The sequence below is a fragment of the Lampris incognitus genome, chromosome 21, assembly GCF_029633865.1.
Source record: "Lampris incognitus isolate fLamInc1 chromosome 21, fLamInc1.hap2, whole genome shotgun sequence".
Classification (NCBI taxonomy): domain Eukaryota; kingdom Metazoa; phylum Chordata; class Actinopteri; order Lampriformes; family Lampridae; genus Lampris; species Lampris incognitus.
In genome coordinates this window covers 13,298,925-13,321,642 of record NC_079231.1, presented here as the reverse complement: position 1 = coordinate 13,321,642, position 22,718 = coordinate 13,298,925, and positions in this window count along the sequence as shown.

Genomic DNA, 22,718 nt, shown 5'->3' with positions numbered 1-22,718 from the left:
TCATTTTGATGCACAAAAAATAAGCACAGGGGTAATATCCTTCTGCATGAATTTGGCAAAGCCCCTGTTCAGACTTGTTGGCTCTGGAGCGGAGCACCTGTCTATGGTCTGGCCTAAATCCTGCATTCCATGGGAGAAGAAGAGAAGAGAAGCAGAGAAGAAATCATCTAAGACTGACAGATCCCCCATCAAACACACAAACACACACACACACACACACACACACACACACACACACACACACACACACACACACACGACTCTGACTCCCAACACAATCTGCCACAAAATGTTGCTAAACACATGACTGAAATTTTGAAGTACTGAATCCAACATTGTCATTTCCTGTTATTGATTTGAATACTGAACTGATAAGCGTCAGGTGGACCGTGCATGCCGGCTCTTGATTTCAATTTACATGATTGTCACATTTTTCCACATTAAGCCGTAATCATGTGAAATCCTGCAAACCTGTGACTCTAAATCTGGTACAGTGTCGGCCCCGTAGCAATTTGGGAAATAAGTTTTCAAGGTCAAAATAAACGATATCAAACGAAGCTTGTAGAGCAGTGCAGTAGTACTTGAGTCCAGGACTCGGACTCGAGTCCGACTCGAGCCCTGATTTTCAGGACTTGTGATTCAACTTGGACTTGAGCACTGATAACTCAGACTTGGACTCAAGCATCGACTGCATTCGGACTCAGACGTTGGAGGTGAGGACTCGGACTTGTTAATTGATAATGACTGGGTTTTTTTTTGTTTCCGTTAGTTTTTTTGTAATAGGCCGTAATAATTTGGCATAAGATATTGATAGCTATTGATGACTCGGACTTGGACTTGGGGAATGGGGACACGGACTCTTCTTTGGGGAATCGGACTCGAACACTGGGGACTTGAGACTCGACCTCGGGGTTTAGTGACTCGACTACAACCCTGGAGCAGGGGTGGCAAACCATAAGCCGTGGAGAGCCATGTGCATGCAGGTTTTCATTCCAGCCGGACTCCACAACAGGTGATTTCACTGACTAGCAACACTCCAACCAAAGAGGAAGAATGTATCAAGGAAATCACATGCTTCCTCTTTGGTTGAAGGGTTGCTAGCTAGTGAAATCACCTGTTGTGGAGTCAGGCTGGCATGAAAACCTGCATACACATGGCTCCCCAAGTCTCCGTGGCACATGGTTAGCCACCCTGTTGTAGAGTGTCTGTTGCAAAATACTTTGCACTATTCAGTTTGGGCAAAAAAATAATACCTTTAACAATGTTAGTTGAGGAGTTCAAGTTCAGGTATCTGTTGAAAAATAATGTAAAAAGTTTTTCGAAAAAAGAACTGCCAAATAAAAAAAAAAAGTAATCGAAAAGTAATCCAATGTGTTACTATCATGTTTTAAGAGTCTTTCATGCTTACGTGGTGCACGTGGTTTCTTTTTAATCCGTTACATCTACGCTCCACCGCTAATCTGCTGGAGTGGTTTGCAACCACATGCCTGGGTCGGATGACAGGGGTCGTACTGCATCATGCCTGGAAGGGTGCCATGGTCCAGTTGGTCTGTTTAAATTAATTACTATCAATTTAAACTCCGTAAACAAACTGCAGTTTGTTCAGCGATGGATGAGCAGTTCTGGGGTCACGTGACCAAAGCTGAATCCCATCAGGATGGGTGTCGCCCCAACACTGGCTCCTTCTCAGCTTTCCTCCTGTCTAAATAGAAATTAAATTTTTTTAAAAACAACAAAAATAAAAAGTTATGAGCACTGTTATGACAGCACGGTACTGTTGTGTTGCATAAATAACTGCACACTCGAGACTTTAGAGAACTGCACACTCAGCTGTATCCAAAATATCCGAGTTGAGACAGTCGCACATTCTCGTTTATCCACTGGTGATGATTAAATCATTGCAAACCACAATTTCTTCATACAATTCAGCATACATACACACACACACACACACACACACACACACACACACACACACACACACACACACACACGCTTGCTGGTTGTCCATCGTATCCAATGATGACCATCTTCTCCTATTTGTGAGTCCTTTGGTGGCTGAACTGAATAGTCCGATCCTGGATGCACAGTTGTGGTTGCAGACCGGTCATGTTAAAGTGGTGCTGGGGGGGAGCTCTGCGAGCATGCCTCTTCGCACGCTTTGCTACACAGCGTTGTTTGTGCTTGTTTTCCATATACTTCACTCCCTGTGAGATGTGAGAGTGCCAGATGGCGCGGCAGAAAGCAAGTTCCTCCAAAGAAGAGGGGTTGACCTGGCATCTTTTCAGTGTGGTCTTCATTTGGTCTTTGAACCACTTCTTCTGCCAACCAGCAGTATGTTGACCAAGGTGTAGCTGGCTGCGGAGGACTTTACGCGGGAGTCGCTGGCTGGGTGTGTGAGTGACATGGCCAAGCCACCTGAGTTGATGGTGGTTTAGAGTAGACTCCACGCTGCAGCTGCCTGCCCGCTCCAACATCTCTGTGTGTGGCACTCTGTCCTCCCAAGTAATGCCGAGGATCCTCTGGAGACATTTCACATGGAAGGCCTCCAGGCTTCCGAGATGGTGGCTGTAGATGGTCCATGCCTCACATCCATACAGTAGTGTGGAGATGCACACTGCTCTGTAAACAAGCACTCTGGTGTGGAGACTGAGGTTCCTGTTCTGGAAAATCTTTCTCCTTAGACAACCAAAAGATGTTGAAGCTTGTTTGAGGCGCGCACGCACGCACGCACGCACGCACGCACGCACGCACGCACGCACACACGCACACACACACACACACACATCTTGTGTGGTTCCTTCAAGTGGAGATGAAACAGCGAAATTGATGTGTATTTAAAGTGGATTATTTAGCTGCATTATAGCAAAAAAACAAAAAACAAAATAAAAAACACATTTGATAAAATGGATGCTGTGCTTTCGCACAAATTGATTTAGATAATGTAAGTAAGCAAGCAAGCAAGTAAAGTTTATCCACACAGCACTTTTCACAGACAGTCACAAAGTGCTTCACAATGAAAGAAAAGGGAAAAAAATAATAATATCAATAAATAAAAGATATAAAGATAAAGAGAAAATGCATAAGTCAAACAATAACAGTCAATGCACAAATTGAACAAAGGCTAAACCGAAGCCGGACTAAACAGGTGAGTTTTAAGCTGCTTTTCAAAGCTGTCCACAGACCTGCAAAGCAAGCAGACGCCTTGTACAGGTTCAAGGTAGAGACAGTGGTGTATAATAATGAGATACAACAGGCGTAGCAGTGTTGCCCAAATGATGACAGCAGGAATGGGTCGGCATCTTGACATGGGAATTAAAGTTATGATCAAACATAACACCGAGGTTTCTAAAACTGAGACAGATCCGGCTGAAAAAAATAATAATCACTCAGCCACAGTCCACACCAAAAATTCAGTTTCATTTGTATGTCAAGGGAACGACTACGCCTGAACCGAGGGAGCGGGGCCTAAGAGTACATCTGTCGGCATCTTACAACTATCCCCCAGTCCGCTGTGAATAGTACACATGGCCATCGAAACTCACGGTAATTTGCATATGAAACCCATTGTTGGTTTCGGTGGTTATGCCGCTGTATTGTTTATAAGGGTGGGGGTATCTGCAGTCAGCTGAGACTGAAGACATCACTCAGATGAGTGATGAAACGTTTCTCAGTAAAGGTCGTGTCCAGATGAACGGATTCAGCTTTCTGTATTTTCCTCACCTGGATTATTGAGCATGTGTAGCAGCTGAAAGATGGTCGCTCGCAGACTGAAGAACACCAGTCACACCACAAATCAGGATCTGCACATTAGTTCTACAAAATAAATACAAAATTTAAAAAAGCGTGGGACACAGTGGCAGGCTGTCTCTCGTTCCCCATTACAAGAGCTGCTCAACTTTTGCCACCTGCCTCTCTTGTGTGTCCCTGAATGAAGTCCCCCTTGCTGCAACAGGTAAACCGGAACTGTATATTCATTCATTAAACGTAAGGCTGGTGACGTACAGACTATAACAGAAAATATTACACATGGGTTTTGTGAATGTTCACCAAGAAGAAAAAGATACAAAATAAAGAGAACATGAACAACATATTGACTCAGCTACACATGCATCAAGACATTCGTAGCTCCGCATTTCATCCGAGTTATCAGAAAATTCTTTTCTTTTGGTATATGGATACACTAACTTTCATCTGCACTCCAAAACCACATCGAGGCAAGGCATAATGCCCCACGTACTAAAAACGGTGGCCGTCAGAAGGCTTTAACATAGAAATCCAGTTAACAAGAATGCAGTTACCTTAACGTGCCACAGGGGGAAGCCATGCTTTAATGCACAGGCATTATTGAACCAAAGAGGTAAAATGCAGGGCAAGTTTTCCCTGCATGTTAGCGTTGAGATCTAACAAATGTCATCCTAACAAATAAAATAACGATAACAAAAAATGGCCAGGAATGAGGCGTTGCGGTGTTGTATGACGAAGCCGTGTTAAACAGAGCAACGGTCTGCAGCTATTAAAGTGAAATACCAGCATTTAAAATAATTTTGTATTGGCAATCGAAGAAAACAATTCATTCAACTTATTTCAGTGATCACTGTTATAAAACGTGTGAGACACATGCTCCATGTGGAAGACAGGCCATGAAGGCAGAGGCTGCTTGTTCTTTGCTGTGACTGAAATCTCGACTGTCGTAATCCCCACAAGATCTTCATCTTCACCGGTATCCATGGATAAAGCGGATCTGTAACTTCATCACCTTTCTGCTCTCCCATTGGGTAAACCTCGGTGATTACGATTTTGGGCCCGGCTGAGTCCATAAAGCAGGTGGCTGCGCTCACTAGCCAGCCAGGTGACGGTTTTTTATTTTGAGATAAATTATTGATCCCCGTGGGGAAATTCCTCTCTGCATTTAACCCATCCTAGCTGTGTAGCTAGGAGCAGTGGGAAGCCGCTGTGCAGCACCCGGGGACCAACTCCAGCTCTTCTTGCCATGCCTGGGTCAGGAGCACTGGCAGGAGTGTTAACCCTAACATGCATGTCTTTTTGATGGTGGGGGAAACTGGAGCACCCGGAGAAAACCCACCGCAGACATGGGGAGAAACTCCACACAGAGGACGACCTGGGTTGACCCCCAAGGTTGGACAACCCCGGGGTTCAAACCCAGGACCTTTTTGCTGTGAGACTTTCTTCATGCTGTATTGGCATAATTGTGTGTATGTGATTGTGCATGTGACAAACATTTCCAACACTGTTTTTCATCCATCTATATGATATGTAGACTGGTCAGTCGCAATCACATCACAACCCAGCGAGGTTATGCTTCCTTCAAAGGTCAGAAGGTCACTATTGGGACCAGGGGTCCCTGAATTTTGGGTCTCCGTGACAAATATGCTTGTCACTGTAAAGTATCCAGAATGTAAACCTGCAACCCTTAGAAAAGGATCAAAGTTCCGTTTTAATGGAAAAAAAAGTTACAAAGTTTGGTTATTTTCCATATGATCCCGTTCCAGTTGACTCACTGCTGCTTTCCCCCATCAACATTAGCTGTCCTCTGCTGGAAAGTCTCATTCCAGCCCAAATGTACTGGTCTCCTCCACAGCAGTCAGTTTCTTCTCATACAGCATAGAGAACGACGGGTATGGGTGCAGATCCAGCCGGGTGGAGCAGGAACCTCGGCAGGGAGGTGACTCTGCCCCAACTCCTCCACACACAATCTGCAGGGCCTGACGCCTCCACTGCGTGATGCAATCCTCTCATTGGGAATACTGGATGTCCCAGTCAACAAATCTTATCACAGATCTATCATAGGTTATGTACGGTTGCTCGTTTCTGTACATTGAAGATCCAGTAAATAATTTCACGTTTCATTTTGACTACTAAACTTGAAATTTCAACTTTGTGAAGAGGTTTAGGTAAACTGGACTTGTGTGAGGTCAGTTCAACCTCTGGGCTGGTCTCCAAAAACCTGTACAATTAGGCAGGTATGGGAAATACTACAACAATCCATAGGAATGACGAGGAAAATTAGAGCCAGAAAAAACTGTTATTGTGCTTTTAAATTTCACCAGGAAATGGACTCCACAGTAACAGCTGTCTTCTTTTTTTTTTTTTTATAAATTTATTTCTGATTTTTCCCTTTTTTCTCCCAATTTAGTGGCCAATCGATCCCTATTTTAATTCAAACACCCACCCTCGCACTGTATGCGTTCGCCAACTGCATCTCTCCGGCCGGCAGTCTCGAAGGAGACCGCCTCGCCACTTTCGTGACAAGGCGACTCCAGGCCGAACCACTGTTTTTCCGACACACACAGAGACGCATTCACATGACGAACACAAGCCGACTCCGCCCCCCTCCCGAAGACAGCGTTGCCAATGATCGCTGCTTCGTCGAGTCCGGCCATAGTCGGATCTGACGAGACCGGGGCGCGAATCCCAGTCCCCAGTGGGCAACTGCATCGACACAGAGCCGTAACAGCTGTCTTCTATTGAGGATAAAAGCTTCACTGGTGAATCCAGGGACTAATCAGCAGCCCATCACAGTCAGCTATGTCCAAGCGTCCATCTTTCCCATACAAGTCTTCTCACCTCTGACAACAAAAATGCTGCAGATTTGGTGCCATTTATTCCATCTGCAACTCACACATGCATTTTTACAAAATGCTTATTCAGTTGATTGCAATAATTCAAATTGCAATTGTACTACTGATTTTGAATTTCATTCATGACCTTAATTTTGCATCGTCAAGCAAGAAAGCATTGCAACTCTTTCTTTGCATCTGATTTTTCAAATTTGAAAGGAACTTTTAAATACCGTCAACCTCAGCAAATGTGCATTATAGAGAAGAAAATTCAAATGCAATTTGGTTTACTTCAATTGAATTAACATTTTGTTTCAAATAATGCATGTTTAAGTTGAAAATGAAAATGCATTTTTCTTTCAATATAGTCCAGTCTAAACCTTTCATATCATGAGAAACCCATTCCTCCTTCTCCCCCACCCGCCTTTTCCACCCAATTGTACCACTCTAATTATGCGACTCTTCCGAGCTGTCCCAGTCGCTTCTCCACCCCCTCTGCTGATCCGGAGAGGGCTGTAGACTACCACGTCTCCTCTGATACATGTGGAGTCACCAGCTGCTTCTTTTCACCTGACAGTGAGGAGTTTCGCCAGGGGTACATAGCACCCCAAATAGCAAAAGTGCTGTGGCCTGGACCCGTCCCACACCTGACACTTCATCCGGCCCACATACTGTGTGGAATGATGGCACTTGGGCGGTCCGCTCCTGTTTGCCAGATCTGGGCCAGAACCAATCCAGAGCAATGCCGCATATGCCATATATTTACCAAAGGTGGCCCATATTTGTTTTGTAATATTTGGGCCATATCCACCATTTACCACACGGGCCACTTCAGGGTCACATCCAGATTACATGTTGCCGAGAGCGCCGCATCTTTGCCAAAAAAGGTCCACATTTGATTTGGCATATTTGAGCCATATGTGGGCCACTTCAGGCTCACATCCATTTTGTCAGGGCCAGAAGAAGGCCATCAGCGCCGCATCATTGCCTGAAGTGGCCCACAGCCGGATGCTGTCTGGGACGTGGGACAATCACGCTATTCCCCCCAGTTCCCCCTCCCTGAAACAGGTGCCCCGACCGATCAGAGGAGGCGCTAGTGCAGCAACTAGGACACATACCCACATCCAGCTTCCCACCCGCAGACCCAGCCAACTGTATCTGTAGGGACGCCCGACCAAGCCGGAGGTAACACGGGGATTTGAACCGGCGAGCCCCGTGTTTGTAGGCAACGGAATAGACCACTACACTACCCAGACACCCTCGGGAAACCCGTGCCTTCTTTGTTAAATCTCAGCCGCTTGTATCAAAAAGATGAACGTGTAAACACAACAGCTTAGAAATATCTGACTGTGACGCGCTGCTGCATGTATACCATCAGTCCCTCACGTCATCTTGCATAACATTTACATGCAGAGATTTTCAACTATATGAATGAACTCTACCCGGCTGAAGATTGCAGATGAACTGTTTGCATGTGACGATCAAAGTATTCGTTTATACGTGCCATATGTGTAGTCCAAACACGACTTCAGTGCATGTGAGGGACGGCATTCAGCGTCGAGTTACCATAACGAGTCCTGTCAACACAGCAGTAGACACGCCGACATTAAATGGGAATAAAAACCGTGAGACTAGACTCGGACTTGTATTTGAAGACTTGTGAACGAACATCTGTGTCTCATGCATTTAAACAACCCCACTTTTGTAAAGATTACACAAACAAATGCGCTACTCACTAAAGAAGGTCATGCTACATTTAGGAAAAAGACGCGTACTTGCAGAACTTTCTGCAGAGAGGAGAGTTCAGCCATAACAGTCATGGAGGCCCAAAACTGCTCAGCACCCTTATTTTATATTCAATTATCTTTACAGCCTTTGCTGCACATTGTTTAGGTTACCCTTATTTGAAATTCTACGCAATATTTCAGCGTTATGTGTCCTCTCCTGGCGAACACTGCTCATCATTACTCTGATAATTTCATTTTTCTTTAGATAACATCAGAATAAATGTGCAGTTTTTGCACTTGTTCTAGAAATGCATTGGTGCAAAACAGTGGTGGCTGACTGGAGAGGAGTGTTTCAGACTAGCTATGCAAATATTGGAAAGAAAAATGTGGATTTTTTTTTTTGCTTTTTCCTCAGCAGCTACTATCAAGCTGCCCCCGAGCAAAGCATTTCACTCCCAATGGTTCCAGAGTGCGATTACATGCAAACGTTAGTGTAAAGCATGGTGCTGTGAAAAAATAACACATGCATTCATATTCCCATGGAACAAACAGCTACACAGCAACACGCAGTACACCTCAAATTCGGGGTCATGGGGGGCGTCCGGGTGGCGTGGCGGTCTATTCCGTTGCCTACAAACACGGGGATCGCTGGATCGAATCCCCATGTTACCTCCAGCTTGGTTGGGCATCCCTACAGATATAATTGGCCGTGTCTGCGGGTGGGAAACTGGTTGTGGGTATGTGTCCTGGTTGTTGCACTAGCACCTCCTCTGGTTGGTCGAGGCACCTGTTCAGGGGGGGAAGGGGAACTGGGGGGAATAACGTGATCCTCCCATGCGCTACGTCCCCCTGGTGAAACTTCTCACTGTCAGGTGAAAAGAAGTGGCTGGCGACTCCACATGTATCGGAGGAGGCATGTGGTAGTCTGCAGCCCTCCCCCGGATCGGCAGAGGAGGTGGAGCAGCGACCAGGATGGCTAGGAAGAGTAGGGTAATTGGCCAAGTACAATGGGGGATAAAAAAAATTCGGGGTCATGGACTCTCAAGAGACATAAAGTCAAGGTACATTTTTAATTTGGTCTCTTACCCGGCGTCCCTTCGTGGCCTCCAGCAGTCCTCCAAAGGTGATGACAGGCAGCGTGCAGGTGCAGTAGAGGAAGAGGAAGGAGGCCAGACGCTGCAGGCTGCATCATGATGGCATCCGTGTCGTTGGAAAGTGATGGGATGCCTTGTGCTTTACGTATGACAAACCCACCAAAGAACCTGCAGAGACATGTAATAAAATAGCTTCAAATCAGCTTTATTACATCAAGCTAAACGTGCATCTCACTAGTCATTAATCTCACTAGCCGTTAATTTCACTAGCCAATAATCTCACTAGCTGTTAATATCACCAGTCAATAATCTCACTAGCCGTTAATCTCACTAGCCATTGATGCAACGAATAGTGAAGTTTAGAATAAGTGATTGTGTTGCTGTAGTCCAGGTAGATCATGCAGTGTGACCAGTGCTGAGGGAGAAGGTGGTGGATGTAATGTAAGGGTGGTGTTGGGGTGCCGTCATGAGGTGCCAAAGCTTACTACGAAGCCCGTGCAACTTGACTTGGTATATATCCGTGAAGACGTTTCGCCTCTCATCCAAGAGGCTTCCTCAGTTCGTGCCTTTCTGACTAGACCAAGCTAGTCTGACTGGCTGGTGATGAGACTCAGAATTTATCCTCTTTGGAGTCGTTGTCAGAGCTATAGATGTCCATGGCTCTTTGTGTTCCGATGTTTACCAATGCCCATCGCAACAGAGCCATAGATATGAGTGGCTCTTTTGTGTACCGATGTTTGGCCGCGCCCGTCGTTATCGGAACTATTGATATGCTTTGCTCTCCTGTGCTCTGATGTCCAGCCACGCCCGTCGCCATCGGAGCTATTGATTTGCATTTGTTTAGCAGCGACGGTCGTTGGGGGTGTTAGTTTCGACTTCATTATTCAGTGGTCATGAGAGTTGTTGGAGCCGTTAGTGACCGACTGTTGTTTTTGGAGGCTAGGCTTCTTGAGTCTCCTGTGTAGAGATGAAAGGACGGCATTGTAAGTGGGAGATAGGTGGTGTCACAGACCTTCTCCTCTGTTGAGGGATGGTTTTTCCAGTTTCACATAGATGGCTTCCTTCACCCCTCTTTCAAACCCTCTATCTTCTCTGTCCAAAATGTGTACGTTGCTGTCCTCGAAGGAGTGCGTCTTCTCCTTTAGGTGTAGTTAGACTGCTGAGTCTTGTCCTGAGGAGTTTGGCCTTCTGTGTTGGGCCATCCGTTTGTGTAGTGGTTGTTTGGTTTCTCCTATGTATAGGTCAGTGCAATCCTCATTGCATTGTACAGCATACACCAGATTGCTTTTTTGGGTGTGTGGAACATGGTCTTTGGGATGAACCAGTCTTTGTCGGAGTGTGTTGCTGGGTTTGAAGTATACTGGGATGCGGTGTTTGTTGAAAATTCTCCTGAGTTTCCCGGAGACCCCAGAAACATACAGGATGACTGTGTTATTCCTACTGTTCCTTTTCTCCTCGTCGCTCACCTGGTTGGTCTTTCTGGAACGTGTTGCAGTTTTCACAAAGGTCCAACTGGGGTAGCCGCAGGTTTTTAAAGCTCCCCTCAGGTGTTGGTGTTTTTCTCGTTGTGCCTGAGTGCTGCTGGGCACATTGTCAGCTCTGTGTTGTAGAGTTCTGATGACACTCAGTTTGTGTTCCAGAGGGTGGTGTGAGTCGAAAAGTAGATATTGGTCTGTGTGTGTAGGCTTCCTGTAAACTCCAATGTGGAGGCTCCTGTCTTCCCCAATGTGGACGTCACAGTCTAAGAAGGGCAAACTGTTGTTCTTTACGTCTTCCCTTGTGAACTTAATGTTCTTGTCCACGGAGTTGATGTGTTTGGTAAACGCTTGCACCTCTTGTGTTTGGATTTTGACCCATGTGTCGTCCACATACCTGAACCAGTGGCTCGGAGGTGTTCCTCTGAAGGAGTTCAGGGCCCTGTGTACTACCTCTTCCATATATATAAGTTGGCCACAATGGGCGATACTGGTGAGCCCATTGCACAGCCGTGTTTAAGTCTGTAAAACTGGCCCCTGAATTGGAAATATGTACTGTTCAGGCAACGGGCCAGTAGTTGGCAAATCTGGTCTGGCCTGAAGTTGGTCCTATTGTGGAGGGTGTCGTCCCATAGCAAACATTGCCTCACAGTTTCCAAAGACTCCATAGTTGGGATGCAGGTGAATAACGACGTCACGTCGTAGGATACCATGGTTTCATCCGGTTCCAGTTTTACGCCTTGGACCTTGTCCACGAAGTCAATGGAGTTTTGGATATGGTGAAGTGTTTCGCCCACTAAAGGGGTCAAGATGTTGGCTATATGTTTGGCAATGTTGTACGTGACCGAGTTTATGCTGCTGACGATGGGCCTGATGAGGGTTCCATCTTTATGGATCTTAGGGAGTCCATATATGCATGGAATTTTATCTTGTGGATAAAGACGGTGGTATTGTATATCGGTCGGTCACGTACAACATTGCCAAACATATAGCCAACATCTTGACCCCTTTAGTGGGTGAAACACCTCACCATATCCAAAACTCCATTGACTTCGTGGACAAGGTCCAAGGCGTAAAACTGGAACCGGAGGAAACCATGGTATCCTACGACGTGATGTCGTTATTCACCTGCATTCCAACCATGGAGGCTTTGGAAACTGTGAGGCAACGTTTGCTATGGGACGACACCCTCCACAATAGGACCAACCTCAGCCCAGACCAGATTTGCCAACTACTGGCCCGTCGCCTGAACACTACATATTTCCAATTCAGGGGCCAGTTTTACAGACGGAAACACGGCTCTGCAATGGGCTCACCAGTATCGCCCATTGTGGCCAACTTATATATATGGAAGAGGTAGTACACAGGGCCCTGAACTCCTTCAGAGGAACACCTCCGAGCCACTGGTTCAGGTATGTGGACGACACATGGGTCAAAATCCAAACACAAGAGGTGCAAGCGTTTACCAAACACATCAACTCCGTGGACAAGAACATTAAGTTAACAAGGGAAGATGTAAAGAACAACAGTTTGCCCTTCTTAGACTGTGACGTCCACATTGGGGAAGACAGGAGCCTCCACATTGGGGTTTACAGGAAACCTACACAAACAGACCAATATTTACTTTTCGACTCACACCACCCTCTGGAACACAAACTGAGCGTCATCAGAACTCTGCAACACAGAGCTAACAATGTGCCCAGCAGCACTCAGGCGCAACGAGAAAAACACCAACACCTGAGGGGAGCTTTAAAAATCTGCGGCTACCCCAGTTGGACCTTTGTGAAAACTGCAACACGTTCCAGAAAGACCAACCAGGTGAGCGACGAGGAGAAAAGGAACAGAAGGAATAGCACAGTCATCCCGTATGTTTCTGGGGTCTCCGGGAAACTCAGGAGAATCTTCAACAAACACTGCATCCCAGTATACTTCAAACCCAGCAACACACTCCGACAAAGACTGGTTCATCCCAAAGACCGTGTACCACACACCCGGAAAAGCAATCTGGTGTATGCTGTACAATGCAATGAGGATTGTACTGACCTATACATAGGAGAAACCAAACAACCACTACACAAACGGATGGCCCAACACAGAAGGCCAAACTCCTCAGGACAAGACTCAGCAGTCTATCTACACCTAAAGGTGAAGACACACTCCTTCGAGGACAGCAACGTACACATTTTGGACAGAGAAGATAGATGGTTTGAAAGAGGGGTGAAGGAAGCCATCTATGTGAAACTGGAAAAACCATCCCTCAACAGAGGAGAAGGTCTGTGACACCACCTATCTCCCACTTACAATGCCGTCCTTTCATCTCTACACAGGAGACTCAAGAAGCCTAGCCTCCAAAAACAACAGTCGGTCACTAACGGCTCCAACAACTCTCATGACCACTGAATAATGAAGTCGAAACTAACACCCCCAACGACCGTCGCTGCTAAACAAATGCAAATCAATAGCTCCGATGGCGACGGGCGCGGCTGGACATCAGAGCACAGGAGAGCCACGCATATCAATAGCTGCGATAACGACGGGCGCGGCCAAACATCGGTACACAAAAGAGCCACTCATATCTATGGCTCTGTTAGCGACGGGCGTTAGTAAACATCGGAACACAAAGAGCCATGGACATCTATAGCTCTGACGACTCCAAAGAGGATAAATTCTGAGTCTCATCACCAGCCAGTCAGACTAGCTTGGTCTAGTCAGAAAGGCACGAACTGAGGAAGCCTCTTGTATGAGAGGCGAAACGTCTTCACGGATATATACCAAGTCCAGTTGCACTTGATTCAACTCCTTTGGATAACCATGACCTGGATGAATGAGAACATTCACAGACACTTACTACGAAGCCTGCTGGAAGTGTTGTACGCACCAACAACACAATGCTAACTCATACCTTCTCTCACCCAGACCTCTCCTTCATCCAGACTCGGCTTTCACACAGTCACTCCTCCCGAACAGCGTAAAGGGTTAATATACGAGCTGCAATAGAAGCGAGAGACCAGACTATTTGTCTAAACACAGAGGATTCACAGACAAAGTTCTTCACAATATTACACAATTTGTGTGTGCAAAGTGTAGATACCAGAGTACAAGCCGATCAGGACAGCACAGTCTCTGTTGTAGGGCAGTAGTCTGTTCTTCTCCTCCTTATCTCGTCTTCCAGCTCACATCCCACCAAGGCCGTTTCTCCAATTAGTGTATCCAGACTTTGCTGCTCTCAGAGAGTTTCTCACACATTCGTCTATCAGCCAACAGTTAATGATAGGCCTTGATTTGTCCACATGGAGAAGACACTTTCTAACACTAACTTTGTTGTGTTACTCGTGGGCCTATAGCATCTATCTAAGCAATATAGACTGAAGTTACAACATGGTGTAGCTCACACATGGTAAGAGACTAAAAGTAAGCAAACATCATAAATGATCATATGACAGACAAGCTGCCTTCACACACACACACACACACACACACACACACACACACACACACACACACAAGTATTCGAGGCTGACCTGCGACACACAGGTATTCAAGGTTGACTTGCACACACACACACACACACACACACACACACACACACACACACACACACACACACACACACACACACAGACCTACTTCCTAGTGTGCTGCAGCTCAGGGTCCTCGCCAAGCTCTGTCATGCCATTGGGTACAGGCATCCCCCTTCCACCTTTCCTGTATGGTTCAGACAACTGTCAATCAATCACCTGTCGCATGCTGGTCATCTGAGTGACAATAGCTGTTCTACATTACATCTAATGTCCGACTGATTTCAATAATTATTGCCAGTATGTCATCTAAATTCTGGCCCACATTTAATACTGTATGGCAGAATACTGACAAGCTTTTTAGTGTGACCTTCTCAGTAAGTACAACATAAGTCCCTTTGTTTCAGGCTATATTACACTACAGAACTAACAAGCAGTATAACACAACACAACATCCTGTCCTTAGACAGGATGTTGTGTTGCTGTTTAGCCCACTGAGGCAAATTTGTAATTTGTGATATTGGGCTATACAAATACAATTGATTTGATTTGATTCGATTTATAAAAAGCAGTATAATAAATCACAGATAAAAATCATCTCAAGTAGGATTCTACGTTCATATAGCCACGGGGACGTAATTTGGTCTCAAACATCATCAGGACTGTTTTGTCAGCCGTGTCAGATAACAGCACTAGTCTCTCCAAACAAACAGATGGGGGACTGTCCTTTCACTGAAGACTCCTCATAGCCCCGAATACCTGATGAAAAAACAACAAATGGTTTAGGACAGGACTGAGAACAGACCCCCGGGGGGCTCCGACAAAGCCCAAAGTACAAAAAGGTTTAGATTTGAGGGGTACGCAGATGTTTGAAAATGACTCAGCAAGGAAAAAGTATTGCAGTAGGAAGGACTGAGATGCATACTATGAAAAAATAAAAACAACAGAAGGAAACAGTCCATTTCTTAAAAAGGTCAGGTATGTGGTGGAGCCTTCTGATTAAAAGTGGCGAAACCCTTGATAATAATGCAACACTAATAATATTAGCTGATGACTCAATGATGGCTGAAGGTACAGGAGTGTGTGTGTGTGTGTGTGCGTGCATTCACGGGCATAGGCTGATGTTTCTTTATCAGCTTAGAATCAGAAACACTTGTCATTTCATTTCATGCACTTGCGCACATGAAATCAAACCAAACATGGTTTCCCCCAGCCCACAGCAGTGCAACACAAAAATAAAAACACACATCCAAAAACTACAACAACTACAAGAACACATACACATATTCAAACTAACATATCTAAACTAAAAAAATAAAAGAAGAAGATCCCTGTCCAGGAAAACGAACGCCAGCCAGGATGACTGTCGGAACTGCCGGTCTGCATGGGTTAGCAATTAGCGTAGCCTGCCCCGCTTCTGCATCCCATCAGACCACCTGCGGTGTTTCCTCTTCGGGCACAGCTCCAGGCAGGGCCGTGGTCCCTGGGCCCACAGGACGCAGCAGACCAAGCTCTCCCAGCCATCAAACGAAGACAAACTTAGACGCAGATGTGGACAAAGACACTGCATGGACGGCACTGGGTGAGGCCGCCGCAAACGTGAATTCGCATTGCCATCTTCCCACACCGGTACTACTAGGTGAGGCCGCTGCAAATATGAATTTGCGCTGCCATCTTCCCACGCCGGAAGCGGAAGAAGGACCCGATGAGTTTCAATAAGTGCAACAGTACAGTTGTAGACCACCACCACTCTAAGTAACCAAATTCATGGGCTGTGGGTAAAACTTCAGTCACCAAAATAACAGATACAGAAAATAGTCCATTGTGCTTGCAATATATTTTGCATTGGAAATGGCTTCCTAAAAGAAGTAAGGGACATGGAGGGGGAAGAAGAAAAAAAAGATTTTTTTTGCTCTTTTTTATTTGTATGAAGTGGGAGGTGGTACCTGAGAAGGGACATTTTCAGGCGGATCTATCCGGATGGGGGAGTCCTGATCCCCAGGGGGGCAGAGCAGTGGCCTAGTCCAGAAACTCATCAATACCATGCCACCAGGTATTTCCTGCCCTAAGACTGGCATGCCACATCATGGAAAACCTGTGGAAGAAGCGAAGTGGTCCATCAGATGAGATGAGATGAAACTCAAGCGATCACCTTTTGAGGTCACTGCAACAGCAAAGAAAAGTATTGACACAGTAATGCAGTAAAAATAAGACATTTAAAAGGCACATATCTGCCTAATACTGCCAAATCCTATGATACTATGAGAAAAATTTGTCCTTTATTCAAGTAAATTGTCATGTACATATCATACTTGAGATGTATGACTAGCTTGTGATTTTGGGCTATACAAATAAACTTGACTTAACTTGTTATCAGCTGTGAATGTCTCTGCACTGCCTCAAACCTGGGACGAGGAAAAAAAAGAATCTCTCACACACACACACACACACACACACACACACACACACACACACACACACACACACACACACACACACACACACACACACACACACATTCCAGTGACTTGCTTATGGAGCTTCACACAAATTCCCACAAACCAACATGCAGATGCACACGTACATCGAATTGAGGGCATTAACACTCGCATTCTTGGCACAGGCATGTCCGGCGTCTCTTTCTGATAAGTATCATTTGCTTCTGCCCAGTTGAAGATTGCACCGACAGGGGACTCCATCCTAAAGGTGAAGTCGCGCCTTAGCGATGGTACCAAAAAGTTCAAAGGGTCAATACCAGCAACAGCTCTGTGTCAATCAGCCCTGTCAATCTGAATTAGAGGCCACAAATATAGCACAAAAAAACACAAACCCCCCCCCCCCAAAAAACAAAATATTCCCCTCTGGCATCTTCCTCTTGATTTTTCCCCCCACATATTCTTTGGCTCTTTGGTATATTCACAGGTAGGTCCTCAGCTCTGTGTGTTCCCAGAAACAGGATGTCATATAATTGATGTAACTACTCCTATTAAACTCGGGTGAGCTGCTACCTTGGCATGTGGAAGTCAAAGGAAAAAAGGATGGGAGCGGGATACAAGCCACAAAAGGAAAGAAAATGGGGCTTTTGCAGATTTCAGCACTAGTTGACACTTTTGGATTCGCTCAGTTTGTTCAAGAGTCGACTCATTGCAGTGGTAACACCCTTGATTTGGTTTTAGCTAAAAGGATAGCTGTTTCTGATGTCTCCCCAACGACATCTGCTGTTTCAGATCATTTTCTTATCAAATTTGAAACATTATTGGCCTGTCCTTTTAATGTCAGCACATATGTAATTGCCACTCGCCTCATTGGTCTTGGCTCCTTCCACTGTAGTGACTGACTGTAGAAAATCTCACTTCTGACTTAAATGTGGCCCTCTCTAGTCTCCTTGATTCAGTTGCATCTCTCACTGCCAGAGATAGGTGACTAAAGAGGCCTACACCCTGGTTTAATGAGACACATGCTCTTAAGCGGGCTTGCAGGAAACTGGAACATAAATGGTGAAAATCAAAATTAGAAGTTTTTTTTTTTACAAATCTTGGCATGAAATACAAGCACGGTTTATCTGCTGCGAATGCAGCGTATCTCCCTTGCTTAATCAATATTAATAAACATAATCCTGGGCGTCCGGGTAGCGTAGCAGTCTATTCCATTGCCTACCAACACAGGGATCACTGGTTCAAATCCCTGTGTTACCTCCGGCTTGGTCGGGCATCCCTACAGACACAATTGGCTGTGTCTGCAGGTGGGAAGCCAGGTATGGGCATGCGTCCTGGTCGCTGAAGTAGCGCCTCCTCTGGTCGGTCGGGGCGCTTGTTTGGGGGGGAGGGGGAACTGGGGGGAATAGCATGATCCTCCCATGCGTTATGTCCCCCTGGCAAAACTCCTCAGTATCGGGTGAAAGAAGCAGCTGGCGATTCCACATGTATTTGAGGAGGTACGTGGTAGCCTGCAGCCCTCCTCAGATCAGTAGAGGTGGTGGAGCAGCAACTGGCATGGGTCGGAAGAGTGGGGTAATTGGCCAATACAACTGGGGAGAATAAAAGGGGGGGGGATTAAAAAAAAAGAAAAAAAAGAAAAAGAAATTCTCTGATGTGGCGTATCTCAGGGCTCGGTTCTTGACCCTCTACTTTTTTCCCTTTATATTTCACCTCTTGGCCAAATTATATGCAGTCATGGAGTAAATTCCCATTGCTATGCAGTGGATACTCAGCTGTATGTGCCTAAAGGGCTGATGATCATACTGAAATTACTAATTTAGAGGCCTGCTTGGCTGCTGTGATAAACTGGATGTCACTAAATTTCCTGCTTTTAAATTCAGATAAAATTGACATGCCAGTCGTTGGCCCTGCTAAACACACACACCAATTTGATCAAATAACAATAATGCTGAACAACTCTGTGATTTCAAAAAGTGTGGCAGCCAAAAATCTTGGCGTTGCATTTGATCCCAGCATTTCCTTTGATAAACACAAAGAAATCATGGTCTTTTCTGTCCATGGATGACGCAGAGACTCTCATACATGCATTTGTTTCATCCAGACTTGATTACTGTAATGTTCCGTATTTAGGTCTGTCACGTTAGTACCAAAAGTCTTCAGATGGTTCAGAATGCTGCAGCTAGAATCCTAACTATCCATCCATCAATTATCCGAACAATCCTAACTAAAACTAGAAAACATGACCATATTACATCAATTCTTGGCTCCCTTCATTAGCTTCCTATCCATGTTAGATCAGACTTCAAGGTGCTTCTGTTGACTTATAAAATCCTAAATGGGCTTGCCCCATCTTACCTGTCTGGTTGCCTTAAACTGTACAGTCCATCTCGAGCTCCATCCATTCATCCATTATCCAAGCTGCTTATCCTGCTCTCAGAGTCGCGGGAATGCTGGACACGATCCCTGCAGTCATTGGGTGGCAGGTGGGGAGACACCCTGGACAGGTCACCAGTCCATCACAGGGCCAATCTCGAGCTCTTCACTCTCAAAATACAGGGCTCCTGTGTGTACCCAAAGTTAACAAGAAATCAGTTGGCAGCAGGGCTTTTTCCTATCGGTCCCCGTTCTTGTGGAATAACCTGCCTACTGCCATCAGACAATCAGAGTGTGATGAGTCCTTTAAATCTAAACTTAAAACTCATCTTTTTGCATTAACCTACCTAGCCGCCTTTAAGTTGAGTGCTTCACAACCTGTACTGCATGGTGGGTCGGTTTCTGTCTCAGTGAATTTAACAAGCACTGTTCTGCCAACAAGATTATAGAGTATAGATTATTGACTATTGCAACTGTTCTCTTTTCTCTCACAGGTTTTTTCTCTCTCTCTCTCTCTCTCTCCGATTGTCTTTTCCTCTCTCTTCTTCTGTGTATGTGAATCAGAATCAGAAATACACATAAAAAATACAGCCCCGAGGGATGAATAAATGATGACAGGGATGAAGGATGTGATGTGAGTCTCCCTTGTGTTAACATGTAGTCTGTCCTTGTCCCAGGTCTCCACGGTGATGGTGGTCACCACCTGGACACTGCTTGGCATCCTCCTCATCTCATTCTTTATATATCTTATAAATCCATATAATTTTGTTTCTTGTTTCAATGTCATATCCTTCTCTCTCCGATGTGTGACTAACGTCTTTTCTTGTCTCTTCTCCCGTGAATTCAAATGGTATGATGCAAGTCTCCCCTGTGTGCATGTGTTGTCTGCCCTCCTGTCAGGTCTCCATGGTGATGAAGGTCACATGGCTCAGGTTCTGGGCTGTTCCGGTGGCATCTGGACACTGCTTGGCACCCCCCTCATCATATTCTTCATTATCTTGTAATTCCATTATAATTCTGTTATCTTCTTTCAATGTTGAATTCTGTAAATTGTGTTTTATTCTGTTAACACAACATCCATTGCATGTCTGTCCATCTTGGGAGAGAGATCCCTTCTCTGTTGCACTTCGTGAGGTTTCTTCCTAGTTCTTCTCCCTGTTAAAGGAGTTTTTTTTAGGGAGTTGTTCCTTATCCAATGCGAGGGTCTAAGGACAGGATGTTGTATTGCTGTGGAGCCCCCTGAGGCAAATCTGTGGGGCTATACAAATAAAATTGACTTGACTTGAACCTCTGAAGTACAGCCAGCTCACCATGGTAAGTGTCAATCAAAATGTTTTCCACACACAGGTAATCTTCGGTGTAGGATAAACCCAGTTGGTGGCACTATTGACAGTTGTTTGTGTCTGTGTTGAGATCATAGTCAGGCTGACAAATAAGTGGTACCCTTCCAGATTGCTCTTCCTGAGCTTTGACAGCGAGTGGTGAGAAAGAAGGATGGGTAGTATTTCGATGCAGGACGGCCGATGGCCAAATTGCAGAGAAGCGTGGTGAAATCACCGCGGGAAGTGAACTCATCTTGCATGTGCGGGCAGGACTGACATGGAAATTGAGGACCTGTGATTCAGACAGCACAGATTCTTGTGTGAGTGCTGAGCTACCAAAGGGAGAAATGTGTCAAAGGGATTCTTCCATTCAGTCGAAGGGTTCATCTTTTCTTTTAAGAGAAGGCATGTTCTGACAAACGGCACTGACATATGCTTCCCTTGTTCTGCTATTAGAAAAAAAACAATAAAAGGTTTTTCACTGGATATCTGCATGAGTAAAAGTCAAGGCGGGTGTTCAGAGTACCCTGATTTCCATATCCCGTGAATAAATCACAGTTTGGGTTCTATTCTATCCTTCTATTGCATTCTGTTCTATCCTGATACTACTTCGTGTCCATCTCTGCAGTGCCCCCTTCTGGCGAAAGTCCACTTTCACTTGTTGAACTTGTGAGTTGACCAAGGAGGCCGCGAAAACCTCAGGTAGAAAGAGTCGTTATTTTAATTAAATATTTTATACGGGAATGGACATGTCACGTTGATCTCAACATCGTGTTTAGCAAAGGATTGGAGCAGATTTTGTTGGGAGTTGGAGTCGTCTGTGTGTGTGTGTGTGTGTGTGTGTGTGTGTGTGTGTGTGATGGGGGATCTGTCAGTCTTAGAGGATTTCTTCTCTTCAAGGAATGCAGGATTTAGGCCAGACCATAGACAGGTGCTCCACTCCAGAGCCAACAAGTCTGAACAGGGGCATTGCCAAATTCATGCAGTAGGATATTACCCCTCTGCTTATTTTTTGGATTTTTTTTTTGTGCATCAAATTTATAAGAACTACAAGCTTTTCTTTCTTTTTTTAACTCTGAATTTAAGTAAAACAAAATGCTTCGGGTTTGCTGTGACCTACATATGTACGGCACGTGACGCAATCCCCTTTGACGCACGAACCGCACAATTGGTAACTGGTTAAAGGTGACGTCTGAAAAAGTCCGCACAACCGACACTGTAATGATTATTTCTGGCAGCTGCCACGCCATCGTTTGGTTAATTGGCTTCGGTAAATCGACTGTGCGCAGCTCTTTGGGACCCAGGGGAGCCGCCTGTCAGAGGGAACTGAGGGTTGGGGGGGGTTTTGCGCTGCGCTCCGTTTCCAAATTCCAGGAGCGCAAACGAAAAGCCGCGCGCAGCAGAGGCAGGTGGAGGAAGCCGAACTCCCTGAAGTTTAACACACCAACCAAAAACCGAGACGGAGATGTGCAGAGCTCCACTGGTCATACAGGATTCTTGACAATAGCTGCAGGTTTTAACGCCGTTTCGAGGATGCGCCTACGGGACAGGTGGTCGGCAGCGGGATCGCCGACCGGCATCATCTTCATCATCTTCGTCATCTCCTCAGATGTCGCACGGGTCGAATCACAGCAACCGGGTAAAAGCATTGGGTCTATTTGTCATTTTCTCGCCGGCACTTCCCATAAATTCTTTATTTTGTTCATAGACGGGATTCATGCAGAAGAAGAAGAAGGTGCATGTCACTGGAAGAAAAACGGCAATTGAATTTCTTAATGAATTAAATTTATTTCACCGTCAGCCGTTTTGTCACCGTTGTTTTTATAAATTAAGTGCAACTGCAGAAACACACATCTGGAAATGTTGATTAAAAGTGGGACAGTACATTTGGCCGTCACATCTGTTTATATGGACGGTGATGGATTATGAATCGGCTTTATGGTGACGGATGATCTCAGCGCTGCGTTTCTGTGCATGGAATGAGGTTGTGGTTATTGTGAATGTCTGGACTTGTCTCTCTGGAAATCATGAACCCCTACCATCTCCAGCAGCTTAAGGTTTACTTAAGTTTTGCCCGTTCATGTTCACAGCGGTGAACGTACGAAAAAAGTGGAATTTCTTTTTTCTTATTGAGCCAGACACTAAATGTGACCTATTCATCCACCACCGTTCACACAGTTGGACTTAAAG